At 46.5% G+C, this 17,545-nt stretch overlaps 1 protein-coding gene and 1 pseudogene across 1 annotated transcript in view; one reads left to right on the top strand and one right to left on the bottom strand.

Moving 5' to 3' along the window:
* The window catches only part of LOC126416440 (ATP-binding cassette subfamily G member 4-like), a 304,210-nt gene that overhangs the window by 83,005 nt on the left and 203,660 nt on the right, over positions 1 to 17,545 (bottom strand). The window lies entirely within an intron of this gene.
* On the top strand, positions 16,202 to 16,319 carry LOC126417320 (5S ribosomal RNA; annotated as a pseudogene).

Raw genomic sequence — 17,545 nt, 5'->3', positions numbered from 1 at the left:
AGGACGATGTACTGGTTTATATTACTTAAAAAGGCTTCAAAGTCAAATGTGTGGGAACGTAAACCGTATGCACGGACCTTCGACAACAGTCTTCAGTGGGGCGCCGATCAATCGCATACACTTCGATGTTGATCGAACTTTCCGGTATCAGATCTACAGTGCGCTCGTGAATTTCTTCGATGTCGTCCTTTAATCTGAAACATTCGAGCAGTAATCAAGAGTAGATCGTAGTAGTATTCTATACGCGACCACATTTAGAGAAGAACCACACTTTTCCCGATCCCCTTTACCCTCGGGAAAGATTCCCGGTAGTCACGCTAATACGAGGGTTGGAACTTAAACAGTGGCAACTACTTTTTCACAACCGATACAAAAGAATTACATGTTTGCACCTGTTACTGGCCTTCAAAGTAGTCACCAGCGTTGTGTAGATCCCGTTGCCAGCGATGTGGAAGGCGTAGTATACCGTTAGCAGAGCCTGTTGTGTTGGTGGTGCGACTGGAGCGATCTACCGCCTGTTGAATCTCTGAAACAGTTCTGAAGCGAATGCCACGAAGTGGTTCCTTCATCTTCGGAATCAGATCAAAGTCACAAAGATTTAAGTCTGGGGAATATGGTGGATGATGCAGTACTTACCAGTCAGATCGACCGAACAGAGCAGCCACAGCTTGCGCTGTATGCGCCCGCGCATTGTCGTTCAAAATGATGGGTGGGTTGCGCAGAAAGCGTCGCCGCTTCTTTCGTGAAGCTTTTTCTTGGAGCATCACGTGCGACCAGCTTTGCGAAATAAGCGGCGACACATTCTGCGCAACCCACCCATAATTATGCACGACAATGCGCGTGCGCATACAGCGCAAGCTGTGGCTGCTCTGTTCGGTCGATGGGACTGGGAAACCATCCACCATACTCCCCGGACTTAAGTGCTTGTGACTTTGATTTGGTTCCGAAGATGAAGGAACCACTTCGTGGCATTCGCTTCAGAACTGTTTCAGAGATTCAACAGGCGGTAGATCGCTCCAGTCGCACCACCAACACAACAGGCTCTGCTAACGGTATACTACGCCTTCCACATCGCTGGCACCTAGTTCTACACAACGCTGTTGATTACTTTGAAGGATAGTAACAGGTGCAAATATGTAACTCTTTTGTACCGGTTGTGAATAAATAGTTGCCACTATTTAAGTTCCAACCCTCGTATTTAACACACGGCCCCTAGCCTCGATAACTACCTCAATTCAGCGAAGAATAGTATCCAGACATTTTCGCGTACATCATATGAAAAAATGGCTCTGAGCACTATGGGACTTAACATCTGAGGTATTCACTCCCCTAGAACTTAGAACTACTTAAACCTAACCAACCTAAGGACATCACACACATCCATGCCCGAGGCAGGATTCGAACGTGCGACCGTAGCGCATCATATGAAGTAAAAGCGTTGATTGGTAACAACATCCTATGAGACGACTAAATTACGCGGGCGTGGACTGCTACGTTTCACCTGATGTCCCAAATAGTCCCAGACATCTTGCGTGGGTTTATGATGGGATAGTTTATAGGAGCAATCGAGTTGCAGCGATGTGCCTTAGTGTTTGTCGAACCAGAAACATAATCGTGGAGCCCTGTCAACACGGCTATTGTAATAATGGAAGACGAGAGTGTTTACAACGCATTCGTCTTGAAAACGTCAAAGAAAGTACAACATTTGCTCACCGGGGATGTTGAAATAAATATCCTGGTTCATGTTCACGGCAACCTGTATGTTTGGGCCCAAGTCCTGGTACGAAAAGCACCAACAAATATTACAGAGCCACCGCCAGCATGAACTATACCCTCCACACATTGAGCGCTAAACGCCTCAGTGTGTCACCAGTGTACTCCTCGCCTTGTGTCATTAGAACATACACAAAATCGCGACTCGTCGGACCATATTACAGGCATCCAATCAACTACTGTCCAGTGTTTGTGTTGTGTGGTCCTCTGAAGATGTGTAGCTTCATACGCCGCTGGGCGTAATTGCCTTTGGCGGGGTCCGAGATTCCAACTGTGCATTGTGTGCAATGCCCTTCGCAGTGTCCGAAAACTAATTCACACTCCTGGAAATTGAAATAAGAACACCGTGAATTCATTGTCCCAGGAAGGGGAAACTTTATTGACACATTCCTGGGGTCAGATACGTCACATGATCACACTGACAGAACCACGGGCACATAGACACAGGCAACAGAGCATGCACAATGTCGGCACTAGTACAGTGTATATCCACCTTTCGCAGCAATGCAGGCTGCTATTCTCCCATGGAGACGATCGTAGAGATGCTGGATGTAGTCCTGTGGAACGGCTTGCCATGCCATTTCCACCTGGCGCCTCAGTTGGACCAGCGTTCGTGCTGGACGTGCAGACCGCGTGAGACGACGCTTCATCCAGTCCCAAACATGCTCAATGGGGGACAGATCCGGAGATCTTGCTGGCCAGGGCAGTTTACTTACACCTTCTAGAGCACGTTGGGTGGCACGGGATACATGCGGACGTGCATTGTCCTGTTGGAACAGCAAGTTCCCTTGCCGGTCTAGGAATGGTAGAACGATGGGTTCGATGACGGTTTGGATGTACCGTGCACTATTCAGTGTCCCCTCGACGATCACCAGTGGTGTACGGCCAGTGTAGGAGATCGCTCCCCACACCATGATGCCGGGTGTTGGCCCTGTGTGCCTCGGTCGTATGCAGTCCTGATTGTGGCGCTCACCTGCACGGCGCCAAACACGCATACGACCATCATTGGCACCAAGGCAGAAGCGACTCTCATCGCTGAAGACGACACGTCTCCATTCGTCCCTCCATTCACGCCTGTCGCGACACCACTGGAGGCGGGCTGCACGATGTTGGGGCGTGAGCGGAAGACGGCCTAACGGTGTGCGGGACCGTAGCCCAGCTTCATGGAGACGGTTGCGAATGGTCCTCGCCGATACCCCAGGAGCAACAGTGTCCCTAATTTGCTGGGAAGTGGCGGTGCGGTCCCCTACGGCACTGCGTAGGATCCTACGGTCTTGGCGTGCATCCGTGCGTCGCTGCGGTCCGGTCCCAGGTCGACGGGCACGTGCACCTTCCGCCGACCACTGGCGACAACATCGATGTACTGTGGAGACCTCACGCCCCACGTGTTGAGCAATTCGGCGGTACGTCCACCCGGCCTCCCGCATGCCCACTATACGCCCTCGCTCAAAGTCCGTCAACTGCACATACGGTTCACGTCCACGCTGTCGCGGCATGCTACCAGTGTTAAAGACTGCGATGGAGCTCCGTATGCCACGGCAAACTGGCTGACACTGACGGCGGCGGTGCACAAATGCTGCGCAGCTAGCGCCATTCGACGGCCAACACCGCGGTTCTTGGTGTGTCCGCTGTGCCGTGCGTGTGATCATTGCTTGTACAGCCCTCTCGCAGTGTCCGGAGCAAGAATGGTGGGTCTGACACACCGGTGTCAATGTGTTCTTTTTTCCATTTCCAGGAGTGTAGATCGACATGTGTTCGCTGACGGTATCAATTCCTGTCGGGTTTGAAAGCCATTGTCATTGACAAAGCGGCACATTCGTCTTCAACTGCTGTCGGTTAGGCACTTTTCGCGACCAATTTTCTTACACAGTGTTACATAGAAGCCTGCGATGCAGTATTCCTTGTAAACATGGTGTGCAGTCCGCCTTCTTTTGCAACAGATCAGGCAACTTAATTGGTGATGCGGCCCTAGGACATTCAAACACAATACGCTATGTGATCAAAAGTATCCGGACACCTGGCTGAAAACTGACTTACAAGTTCCTGGTACCCTCCATGGATAATGCTGGAATTCAGTATGGTGTTGGCCCATTCTTAGCCTTGATGACTCCTTCCACTCTCGCAGGCACACGTTCAGTCTGGTGCTGGAAGGTTTCTGGAGAATGGGAGCACATTCTTCACGGAGTGCTGCACTGAGGAGAGGTATCGGTGTCAGTCTGTGAGGCCTGGCACGAAGTCGGCGTTCTAAAACATCCCAAAGGTATTTTATAGGGCTCAGGTCAGGACTCTGTGCAAACCAGTCCATTACAGGAATGTTATTGTCGTGTAACCACTCCGCCACAGACCGTGCATTATGAACAGGTGCTCGACCGTGTTGAAAGATGCAATCGCCATCCCCGAATTGCTCTTCGACAGTGGGAAGCAAGATGGTGCTTAAAACATCAATGTAGGCCTGTGCTGCGATAGTGCCACGCAAAACAACAAGGGGTGCAAACCCCACGGTGAAAACACGACCACACTATAAGATCACCGCCTCCGAATTTTACTGTTGGCACTACACACACTGACAGATGACGTTCAGTGGGCATTCGCCATACCCACACCCTGCCATAGGATCGTCACATTGTGTACCGTGATTCGTCACTTCACAGAAAGTTTTTCCACTGTTCAGTCACCTAATGTTTGCGCCCCTTACACCAAGCGAGTGGTCGTTTGGCACTTACCGGCGTTATGCGTGGCATATGAGCAGCCGTTCGACCATGAAATCCAAGATTTCTCACCTCCCACCTATCATAGTACTTTCAGTGGATCCTGATGCAGTTTGGAATTCCTGTGTGATGGTCTGGATAGATGTCTGCCTATTACACATTACGACCCTCTTCAACTGTCGGTGGTCTCTGTCAGTCAACAGACGTGGTCAGCCTGTACACTTTTGTGCTGTACGTGTGCCTTCACGTTTTCACTTCACTATCGCATCGGAAACAGTGGACTTAGGGATGTTCAGGAGTGTGGAAATGTGGCGTACAGACGTATGACACAAGTGACACGCAATCACCTCACCACGTTCGAAGTCCGTGAGTTCCGCGGAGCGCCCCATTCTGCATTCTCACAATGTCTAATGACTACTGAGGTCGCTGATATGGAGTGCCTGGCATTATGTGGCAGCAAATTGCACCTAATATGAAAAACGTACGTTTTGGTGGGTGTCCGGATACTTTTGATCACATAGTGTATAGCCTTCAGCCGTTTGCGCTTCGCAGTTGAAATCTGTCAAAAGTGCTGTCAGGTGTCAGCGATTTCCTTAAGTTGGCTCATTTTAGTACAAAAGGATAGATGTATCAAAACTTCACACATGATGCGCCAGTGTTTCACGCATCTCAGTGTTTGTGATTTTCTATCTCCTGATCTAAAAGTCATACAATGATATAATTTTGTCTGTACGTTTAGTGGCATATGTAGATAATGTCTGAAAAATTTATTGCGAACAGAGTTGATACCAAAGAAATAATAAATTTAAACGTCATGAGCAATGCGGCAATTTTTCACGCATCTCAGTGTTTATGGCGTCATATGTCTTAACTATTGCGTTACCACGATATAATGCTGTAGGTGCATTTAGAGGCCGGCCGGAGTGGCCAAGCGGTTCTAGGCGCTACAGTACGGAACTGCGCGACCACTACGGTCGCAGGTTCGATTCCTGCCTCGGGTATGGATGTGTGTGATGTCCTTAGGTTAGTTAGGTTTAAGTAGTTCTAAGTTCTAGGGGACTTATGACCTCAGCAGTTGAGTCCCATAGTGCTCAGAGCCATTTTGCATTTAGAGGCATATGTGGAGACTGTCTGAGAAATGCGTTGTGAACAGTGTTAGCAGCGAAGAAGTAATAAATTTAAGAGTCTTGCGTGATGCAGTAGTTCTCCAAGCACCTAATTATTTGTGACGTCATATCTCCTGAATTACAATACGTAGGAGGTTCTTACCCCCACTACGAATGTTGTCTACACTCAGCGATGTGTATACCAAGTTTGGTTCAAACGGTCCCGCTGATTCAGGAGGAGATGTGGAACGTATACACATACATACACACATGCATACATCCACTTTTATAATATGCATCGATTCTGCTTATGCATTTAACGTTTCACTGACAACGAGATCGTGAAAGAAGAAACATGGTGTCGACTTCAGCGCGCGACTGACGACGACCTTGGCTTTACCTGGAATCTATACTTAGAGGAAACTCGTGGAGTAACGTAACCCAGACCGCGGCATCGGCATTCTAAGAATGGCAAGCACCAAAATTAGCACCCCAAGGTAAGTTTGTGTTTTAGAATTCTGTCTTTAGAGTCACAGCCTCAGAAGAAGGTTTTCTCGCCTCTCAGGGGTTACAGTTTCTAGGCTGTTCTACATCATCGTTAGATAATGTTAATGGCCTGCTAACGACTACCATTACGCGGTCAGGGTAAATGTCTCGCAGCAAACTGAAAACTGTTATGACCAACAGTTATTTCAAGGAACTTCCCATTCGCTTACCTGGAGCTACAAAGCGAATGCAGTGAAGTTTTGGCCGTAAAATTTCGCCATGCGCTTTGTGTGGGCGGTATCGGTAGGTAGGGAGCACCAGTGTACAATAGTTAAGACAATGGACACGAATTCAAATCTGAGTCTGGCTCTCCTGATTTAGATGTTTCTGTGGTTTCCTTAAATCACCTGAATATCAGGATGGTTTCAACGAGAACACCACATGCAACAAACCACATCTTAGAAGCAGTATGATACGTATCTCCGTCAAACTTCTAGCAGACTTAAAAAGGACGTAGCTCTTCAATTAACTGAGTAGTACAGTAACTAGGTATTTTTCACTGTTCTGTGATGTATACTACACTGTCGGATGAACGTGGGGAAGTGATTTGAAATAATGTGTTACAGATGTGTTAACGAATCAGTTTTTTACGGGGCGACGTATTAGACTTCTCACAGAGCTTTTTGTGCAGTTTTGTTGATGTAATAGACAGTTAACCTTACAGATTTATGAGTACTTCACATCTGTCAGTTGAAGAAAACTGCGACACGTGATTTTAATACCGTCTGTTAACGCATTCCGTTGTCGCATTTAACAACACAAAGTGGACAAATGGTGACAGGAAGCCTGTGCGTGGCCGTGATTTTGCCTCTTCTTTTCGACGGATGCAAGACGTCGAGTGTCCCGATAGACCAATGAGACGTCCAATCCACAGTTTGTGGAAGGTGTAGTTCAGACCGAAAGTGATTCCCTGATATTTTGGGATTGTTTCACCTACCTTGACTTGGGCCTACTCACTGAGATTATTGTTGGCGTGGAATAGCGACGGTGGTTTTCGCTAAATCAAACGGCTTTCGGTTATACCGTGTTTTTCGTCTAGAGTTCTATCTGATTTCTAAAACTGCTCCAAATAACTGTGTAAGGTAGCAGATTTTGCACCTTACATGATGCTACATCAGTACTAATACACCGAATACACAGAGATAGCCATTTAAAAAAAAGAGATCATTGGCCCACCGGTAGGAAAGAATGGACGCAGAAAAGGTAGTTGTGTGTGTCATGTCAAACTAACGAGATGGCCGCAGAGGCTGGAACACGGCCGGAACCCTTCGTCGGCTGGCACTTCAGGCCACCAAAGACGTTGGGAGAGGCTGGACCATCACAACAAGAAGTCAGAAGGACCTATATGCGAAAGAGAGAAAGACGATTTTGCGCCACAGTGGAAAATTTGCGGAAGGCTGTGACGGGATTGGCGCAGAGCGCGTAGAGATACATATTAAGAGTTTGGCGCCAACAGTAACCGCGGGAGAATTCTGTGTCGTGATTGGCTACCAATGCGCACGGATGCATGCGGAGAAGAGCGGCCTAGTTTGCAAAAATCTGATAGGACTTTGGGGTCGGGACTGGACCGGAGCAGTCGCGGTGTCTGGCTGCCCAGATTGGAGAGCGTGAAGAGAAATAGGTTGGAGAAATTACCGGCATTGAGTCCAGTGGTTACTCTCCAAGTCTGAATAGTGTAGAGCATACGACTCCACACACGTAACATTATCTGTACCTCTCAGAAGAGAAACAGATTTGTACTAACTTGTGGTGTTCATGTGCAATCTGAAGTGTACCAATGCTGCCGCGCACTTGAGTCGACCAACTGCTTTTGGCCTATGTGCAAGTAGCTTGAGTATTGACTCGTGACGGAGTCCGCAACTGAACACTTACGTACAGGAGTTTACGGACGCAAATCACGTCCACGTTTGAGATTAAAGCCAAGCTCGCTCACGGGTAAGACGGCATTGCGACTTTGGCTGGGCCGACCGTCGTAATCATCACGGAGAATTACGGTGATATTAGCAATCATCAGCCAAAGTAGGGCACTGTAATTCTAAATGAGTTCGGAGTCCACTAGCTCTCTGACGGGCGCTCTCTGAGTCTGTGTCCGTTCAGGCAGAACTTCACTAGAGTCACCTGCGGGTTCAGTATTGCCTTAAGGAGTTAGGAAAAGAGGATACATTGTGCCAGTGATGGGCTAGTTAGGTTAGCGATTGTATTGGATTGGCCGGGAGGAGGGGCCGAGTGGTTCTAGGCGCTACAGTCTGGAACCGCGCGCAGGTTCGAATCCTGCCTCGGGCATGGATATGTGTGTGATGTCCTTAGATTAGTTAGGTTTAAGTAGTTCTAAGTTCTAGGGGACTGATGACCTCAGCAGTTAAGACCCATAGTGCTCAGAGCCATTTGAAGCCATTTTGTATTGGATTGTCATGTTAGGTTGGAAATATTGCTCATCCTGATTTCTGAATAAATCTTAATTTGGTGTTATATGCTAATCACCGCATTATTGATTTCGTAGCTAGCAATCACCATATTTTTGTTTAATAATTAGAGTGTAATGATAATTTCGATGCAAACAATACTGCGGGCATAACCGCGCGTCTAAACAGAGCCAACTTAACGTCAAGGTCGACTAAGACTACCAGTAGATATTTTTCAATGTATCGATAATTTTACAATAAAACCTCCCGTACGTTGCAACCGTTTCTTCAAATAGCCGATCTTCGATTTTCTATTGCTATTATACACTCCTGGAAATGGAAATAAGAACCGGTGTGTCAGACCCACCATACTTGCTCCGGACACTGCGAGAGGGCTGTACAAGCAATGATCACACGCACGGCACAGCGGACACACCAGGAACCGCGGTATTGGCCGTCGAATGGCGCTAGCTGCGCAGCATTTGTGCGCCGCCGCCGTCAGTGTCAGCCAGTTTGCCGTGGCATACGGAGCTCCATCGCAGTCTTTAACACTGGTAGCATGCCGCGACAGCGTGGACGTGAACCGTATGTGCAGTTGACGGACTTTGAGCGAGGGCGTATAGTGGGCATGTGGGAGGCCGGGTGGACGTACCGCCGAATTGCTCAACACGTGGGGCGTGAGGTCTCCACAGTACATCGATGTTGTCGCCAGTGGTCGGCGGAAGGTGCACGTGCCCGTCGACCTGGGACCGGACCGCAGCGACGCACGGATGCACGCCAAGACCGTAGGATCCTACGCAGTGCCGTAGGGGACCGCACCGCCACTTCCCAGCAAATTAGGGACACTGTTGCTCCTGGCGTATCGGCGAGGACCATTCGCAACCGTCTCCATGAAGCTGGGTTACGGTCCCGCACACCGTTAGGCCGTCTTCCGCTCACGCCCCAACATCGTGCAGCCCGCCTCCAGTGGTGTCGCGACAGGCGTGAATGGAGGGACGAATGGAGACGTGTCGTCTTCAGCGATGAGAGTCGCTTCTGCCTTGGTGCCAATGATGGTCGTATGCGTGTTTGGCGCCGTGCAGGTGAGCGCCACAATCAGGACTGTATACGACCGAGGCACACAGGGCCAACACCCGGCATCATGGTGTGGGGAGCGATCTCCTACACTGGCCGTACACCACTGGTGATCGTCGAGGGGACACTGAATAGTGCACGGTACATCCAAACCGTCATCGAACCCATCGTTCTACCATTCCTAGACCGGCAAGGGAACTTGCTGTTCCAACAGGACAATGCACGTCCGCATGTATCCCGTGCCACTCAACGTGCTCTAGAAGGTGTACGTCAACTACCCTGTCCAGCAGGATCTCCGGATCTGTCCCCCATTGAGCATGTTTGGGACTGGATGAAGCGTCGTCTCACGCGGTCTGCACGTCCAGCACGAACGCTGGTCCAACTGAGGCGCCAGGTGGAAATGGCATGGCAAGCCATTCCACAGGACTACATCCAGCATCTCTACGATCGTCTCCATGGGAGAATATCAGCCTGCATTGCTGCGAAAGGTGGATATACACTGTACTAGTGCCGACATTGTGCATGCTCTGTTGCCTGTGTCTATGTGCCTGTGGTTCTGTCAGTGTGATCATGTGATGTATCTGACCCCAGGAATGTGTCAATAAAGTTTCCCCTTCCTGGGACAGTGAATTCACGGTGTTCTTATTTCAATTTCCAGGAGTGTAGATATCGAACAAAGACTGAAAAACTTTAAGACACCACCAAAGTTTTGAATTACGCGTTTCAAGATATACAGAATGTCACCAAACGATACCGACAAACTTTGAGGGCCTGTAGAGGGTATGTTGAGGAACAAATTGGGTGTAGAACCGGTGTCCGCAAACCTCATCTAACGACGCTGCAGTACGTCGAAGCTTTAGTCACCAGTGCCTAACCCTAGGCCATCCTTTCGGCAACAGACGTGACTTTGTATGCTGACAGGCCGTGAGCGAGATCTCTCGCAATGACGTTTGTTATTCTGTGATTGCGACTGATTGCCACGATCACCAGTGGCCTTGAATGCGACGCTCTGCTGCCTTGGTGGATGACGGTTTCGGACACGGATTCACATCCACAGTTTACTTTTCTCCTGTATAACTAAAACATTGGAGATTTTGAAGGATTCCAGGAGAAAAACTGCGGATGGACACCTGTGTCCAAAATTGTCATCCAACAAGGCAACAGAACACTGCATTCATGAAGTAACTAGCTTCTGGTTCCTTATTTTATCAGTTCAGCTGATTTTTAACATTCTTCTCTTGCGTCACATCTCGATCGCTTCGATTCTCTTCTGTTCGGTATTCCCTCTGTCACCCCCGCTGTGCTCCAAACGTACATTCTCAGAAATTTCTTCCTCAAATTAAGGCCTATGTGTGATACCAGTAGACTTCTCTAGGCCAGGAAAGTCCTCTTCGCTAGTGCTAGTAAACTTTTTATGTCTTCCTTGCTTCGTCCGTTACGGGCTATTTTTCTGCCAAGATAACAGAATTTAATTAACTTTATCTACTTCATGACCACCAATTTTGATGTTAAGTTTCTCGCTATTCCCGTCTCTCCTACTTCTCATTACTTTTCTCGTTTTCTGGTTTATCCCTCATCCATATTCTGTACTCTGTAGGCTGTTCATTCCATTCAGCAGCTCCTGTAATTGTTTTGCACTATCACTGAGAATAGCAATGTTATCAGTGAATCTCATCATTGATATCCTTTCATCCTGAACTTTAATCCCAGTCTTGAACCTTTCTTTTATCTGTAATTGTTTCCTCGATGTGTAGGTTGAGCAGTAGGGGCCAAAAGACTGCATCACCTTTATTCTTGGCGATCCGATCTTACCGTCCCCTGTTGGTTCTTGTACATACTTACACCAGAAAGAAAAATGCTCCTATCATAGCACGAAAAGGCGGATATGTCCTGGGAAGAGATAGGGATTAAAAGAAGTGCACTAGCTTTCCGACTTGCCTCGCAGCTTCAAAGAAATTTAAATCGGAACATCTTGACATAATCGCGCCTTTTTACTTGTTGGTATTAATGCCTATATCATGTAATAAAATGCTTGATGTCGTGTCGAATAAACATATGTCGTCCAACGTGGAATTTGTCGTGTCGTGCAATATGGTGCAACGTATCAAACATTAGGATGCATGCATCCACACTTACTATTATAGATGCATCCCCACTTTCGCATACCTCCTACTGTAGACGCATCCCACTCCCCATACGCAGATGCATTTGTGTCTATTTATTATTTCACCCCTCAGCATACATTTAACAGGTCATCATACATGTAAAAGGGTTTGTTTTTGGGGGAGAAATAGTCCCCTAGGGGAAAAATACCATCCTCCCACTAAGAAATCAAGAAATTGCTTTAGCGTCCTCTAGGAACAAATTCATCCTCAGAAATTTTATCCCCCTAGAAAAACGTTTTTTAGTCAATACATATGCTCTTCAGCCGTAAGATTTTCTATGGCTGGCGTATGTTACGGGTTTTGGGCACTGGATCAGGAACTGTAGCATATAAATTGCGACATGCAGGTGTGCCAACACCTCGCAGCTAAGATTACTCAGTGTGCTGGGGATACAGGATTAACTTGTAAAAAAGCGCCTTTAGGTCAAGATGTTTCGATTTAGATGTCCTTGAATATACCAGATAAGTCGAAAAGCTAGTACCCTTTTTTTACGTCCCTCACTCTGCTCAGGACATATTCTTCGCCTTTGTTTGTGCTATGATAGGTGCAATTTTCATTCTGGGTCCCAAGGTTTACCCTACAATAATCCTGACATTTTTGTAACCGACTAGATTTTTCTTGACTCGGGAAACGACTGATCCGGTTTAGTCTCTGGTAATACGAGATAATGAGACAACAGCTGAACATGAAATACTTTAATAATGATAACTGAAACCAACAGTGGTATTGTAATCCAACGTCGTTTATTCAAAACATGCTACCAGTGCCATCAACGCAAAAATCGCAGTGACAAAGATCAACGGAGTCTTGAAACGGAAGTAGTACAACTTATTCAGCATATAACGCCAGCATGTGCAACCAAAAAGATCAAGTGCATCAGGTTTCACAGGATTAGTGGATAAAAAATTTCGTATTGATTTTATCCAATTGGTTACCTACGTGCAAAGTCTGAACCGATTCGGACAAGTTAAAAGAATAGAAACACCCAGAAACATGTGTTTTTTACACGTTTTTGTATGTAAATTGCGAATGGTCCACATACAGATGATGCCAATAGCTGAGCATGAAACACAATTGAAATCTTTTGCGAAAGGAATTAATCGATTCGCACAATTTGCCTGACGCCAGCTCCTGTTTGTCGTTCAAACTATGCTTAATATACTGTAACAACGCTACAGTAAGACAGATGTTCGAATGGCTATGAAAATGGCCGCTAATCCCGGCTAAACCAAAAAAAATTTACTCCATGTTCCTGGTTCAAGTAGCAACCGAGCCCTCCCCCCCCCCCCCCCCCCCTCCTAACACTACTCACCTGTCTGCCCCTTCCCAAGCCACGAGTGCACGACCTTTCCAGACATATTTTTACAACGTTTCCGCTCTGTAACAATTACCCTTATTTCCCTATGGCTTACTACAATTTTTCTCAGCATTTAAAACGTCTTGCACCATTTTACACTGTCGAACTCTTTTTATAGGTCGATAAATGATATGAGCGCGTCTTCATTTTTCTTCAGTCTTTCTTCCATTATCAAGCGGAACGTCAGAACTGCCTCTCTGGCGCCTTTACCTCGGTATTATATCAACCAGTAATAACGAGTATAACTGACGATTAGGTTGAACTGTTTGGCGGTCACAGAGTTTAATTAATAAGGACGATCAGACTACATCTCTAACAGTTGACCATGTCCCGTGGGACTCCAGCAAGATCCTTCTTGTGGACAAAATGAATCTGTCGCCGACTTCAATCATGTACCACTCGAAGTCACACATTGCTCTCATCCTTTCATTGAAACTGAATGCTAGATAGCCTACACGTCTGTGGATTCTGGTTTTGTGTGTAATAAACTCACACACCAAAGTGATTCAATAAAAAAATTGTTTTATACAGTACATAGTCATCTGATCCTTATTGTTCAGTGAAATTACTAATATGTGAAATTCTTAAATTATCCGCAGAAATGGATGCAGGAGGGAAGGAAGGAAAATTAGAGTTAGACATTCCATCGACGAAGTGGTCAATAGGGCCTGATCACGAGCTCGGATTGGAAAAGTGTGGGGAAGGAATATGGCTCTGTCTTTTTCCAAGAAACCAATCCCGCATTCACCATCATCGACCGAGCGAGGTGGCGCAGTGGTTAGACACTGGACTCGCATTCGGGAGGACGACGGTTCAATCCCGCGTCCGGCCATCCTGATTTGGGTTTTCAGTGATTTCCCTAAATCACTCCAGGCAAATGCCGGGACGGTTCCTCTGAAAGGGCACGGCCGACTTCCTTCCCCATCCTTCCCTAATCCGATGAGACCGATGACCACGCTGTTTGGTCTCCTTCCCCAAACAACCAACCAACCAACCATCATCGACTAGGAACACCGCAGATCGTTCTAAAAGCAGAACGCGATTTTTGTCTTGGTATGTACAGAAACGTTGCAGGGACCTACCCGAGGGGTAAAACATGTTTCAAGCGAGACAATTCTGGCCGTAGAAAATGTTTCCCCCCGTCTCTTTAAAGAGTAGCACAGTGTGTTATGACGATGTCATCGGCATGACGTTTAGATGAGTAAACCAGGAGGAAACGGAACTGAAAATGTGAAACACAAAAACGCCTGTGACGATACAGATTGACAAGGAAGAGGCTTTAAAGAACTTTTTTAAAAAATTTAATCACCTTATTTTCTTTCAGTTCCATAGTCACTATGAACTAGTTAAAAGCTTTGCCCCACTGGAGATGCAACTTTTTGACAAAAATCGAAATTTGTTTATCGCTACTCTACTCCAAGAACCATAGTCAAATGATACTTCAAATCGTGAGAAAGATACATTGACTGCATACTGAGACAAACTAACATGCACTTTCTGATGTCAAACATATTACTGCGTCGGAGCGTGGAAACAAATTTCCCTATCATACTGGTATGCGAACACACATTTTTCATGCACAGGTATCAGTAAGCTCCAGTCAGCTTTCTTTCTTTCCTGTATACTGGTATGTAAAGAGACTCTTCGCATTTCAAGTAATCTTTGAACTTTACTTTCCGACAGAGTGTAATGTGTAAGCGTGTGCATATACGTGGCAGGAAAAGGTGGCTGTGGGCATCACAAGAGTGTGACGTCCATGTAATCTGGCAATATCGATACGAGCTGGAGACATGTGCGGTGACCTGTTTCTCAGGACTGTCATAGTTTATACAATTGTATCCAGTTTTGTATTGTCTGTAGCTTCCTATCATGTAAATAGTGTGTGAAGTACTAGATGAGCTATCTTTTGTAAGAACTAAATTCGATTAGACTTCTAGCAGCTTTCTGTTTTATCACCGAAACAGTCAACCGAAAGTCAAAGAAACTAGTGGAACATATTTCGCCTTTTGTAATATGACGAAAGACCAGGCCTCTGACGCCTACGTTATCGGATGAGGGTATGACGTCTATCGTCTTATCGTCTGCGAGCAGTCGTCCACATTCCAGAGATGCTAACGACGGTAACAGGTGAACCTCTGACGGTTCTCACTGTTCCAGTGAACTTCGTTGTCCTGAGATAACAAAGTGTCCTTTTTGCAATCCGCTACAGTATGCTTCCAAATTCTCTGTACTTAGAATCTATGGTATGACTTCTCCTATTACATCCTTTTAAATATTGTTGACGAAGTCACTTATGACTTTCATTTAACTTTTCGGTCAAACCTGCACACATAGGTATAGATGTCAAACAACTAATAAACAACTAATTTATTGATGCGGATATTTTCCGTAGCAAGCATATAAATATTCTTTTTATAAATTAAACGCAAAAGAAAATCCCACAAAAATTGGAAGAAAGCGAAAGTAGGCCTAATATTAGCGTAGGCTACAACACAGATGCCAAAATTGTTTCCACTGAACCCACAAAAATAGGACTACTTGAGAAAGTTAAAAACGGGATGACAATACCAAACTAAAAGCAAGAGCTATTCATCTGCTTATCAAATAGGTTTTAGGAAAGAACGTTCCAACTGCTGAGCTAGTTCTACTTTACAGATTACTGGAAAACAGCAGTGAAACAAAAAAGTTAACGATTATAGATTCCCGGAAGCCTTTGATAGTGTTTGAAGAGGAAACTCAGGGAACAATGAAGTATATAGGGTACGTCTTACATATGACATCTGTAAGTTAGATAATGAACGAAAATGCATTATTTGTGGAGGTTCTAGATGGAGAAGTGACATACATAGTCCCAACAAGCAAAGGAGTGAGACAACGATGCAATTTATCACCTACCCTATTTAACGTCTGTATCGACGACGGCACACTGAAGTGCCAAAGAAACTAGTATAGGCATGCGTATTCAAATACAGAGATATGTGAACAGGCAGAAAACGGCGCTGCGGTGGGCAACGCCTATATAAGACAACAAGTATCTGGCGCATTTGTTAGATCGGTTACGGCTGCTGCGGGCAACGGGCTTGCCGCAGTGGATACACCGGTTCCCGTGAGATTACCGAAGTTAAGCGCTGTCGGGCGTGGTCGGCACTTGGATGGGTGACCATCCGGGCCGCCATGTGCTGTTGCCATTTTTCGGGGTGCATTCAGCCTCGTGATGCCAATTGAGGAGCTACTCGACCGAATAGTAGCGGCTCCGGTCACAGAAAACCATCATAACGACTGGGAGAGCGGCGTGCTGACCACACACCCCTCCTATCCGCAACCTCAGCTGAGAATGACACAGCGGTCGGATGGTCCCGAAGGGCCACTTGTGGCCTGAAGACGGAGTGCTTACTGTTGCTGGAATGGCAGTTTGTTTTTGAGGGGGGGATTCGTCAGTCTTCTGACTGGTTTGATGCGACCCGCCACGCATTCCTCTCCTGTGCCAACTTCTCAGAGTAATACTTGCAACCTACGTTCTCAATTATTTGCTGGATGTACTCCAATCTCTGTCTTTCTGTACAGTTTTTGCCCTCTTCAGCTCCTGTAGCACCATATAAGTCATTCATTCATGTCTTAACAGGTCCTATCCTCCTGCCACTTCTGCTAATCAGTGTTTTCCATGTAATCCTTTCCCCTCCGATTCTGCGCAGAACCTTCTCATTCCTCACCTTATAAGTCCACATAATATTCATTTGTCTGCAGCACCACATCTCAAATGCTTCGATTCTCTTCTGTTCCGGTTTTCCCACAGTCCATGTTTCAGTACCATACAGTACGGTACTCCAGACGTACGTTCTCAGAAATTTCTTCCTCAAATTAAGGCCGATATATGATATTAGTAGACTTCTCTTGGCCAGGAATGCCCTTTTTGCCAATGCTAATCTTCTTTTTTGATGTCCTCCTTGCTCCGTCCGTCATCCACGAAAGTGAAGTTAGTGCTGAATGCACCCCTGAAAAGACGCACTCAGAGAAGGAGCACAGTGTCACAATAGCTTTGACTGATGATTGCATCGTGTTCAAGGCTTTGGAAGTCAGTACGTCCAAGCAACATTATGCCTCCCCAGACACATAAGATCTGGACCACAAAATCGATCATGTTCCACAATGTTCTCGTGTGGATTACGTGTTACTACTTCTCACCATGTGAGATTACGCCCAGAATCACTACGCAAACTGAATCTGCTCTCATCCAAGAAGAGTATGTGATCCTACTGATCACCGGTCCGGTGCTTATGCTCTCGGCCAACATCACAAATCTTTGAAGACGAGACACTCACAAGTCAGCGTTATTGTGACACTGTACGCCTTCCAAACGTGCGTCTTTTCAGGGGTGTACTCGGCACTGACTTCATTTTTATGGATGACGATGCGT

The sequence above is a fragment of the Schistocerca serialis genome, chromosome 8 (assembly GCF_023864345.2).
Source record: "Schistocerca serialis cubense isolate TAMUIC-IGC-003099 chromosome 8, iqSchSeri2.2, whole genome shotgun sequence".
Classification (NCBI taxonomy): Eukaryota; Metazoa; Arthropoda; class Insecta; order Orthoptera; family Acrididae; genus Schistocerca; species Schistocerca serialis.
This window is presented reverse-complemented; position numbering and strand designations above follow the sequence as displayed.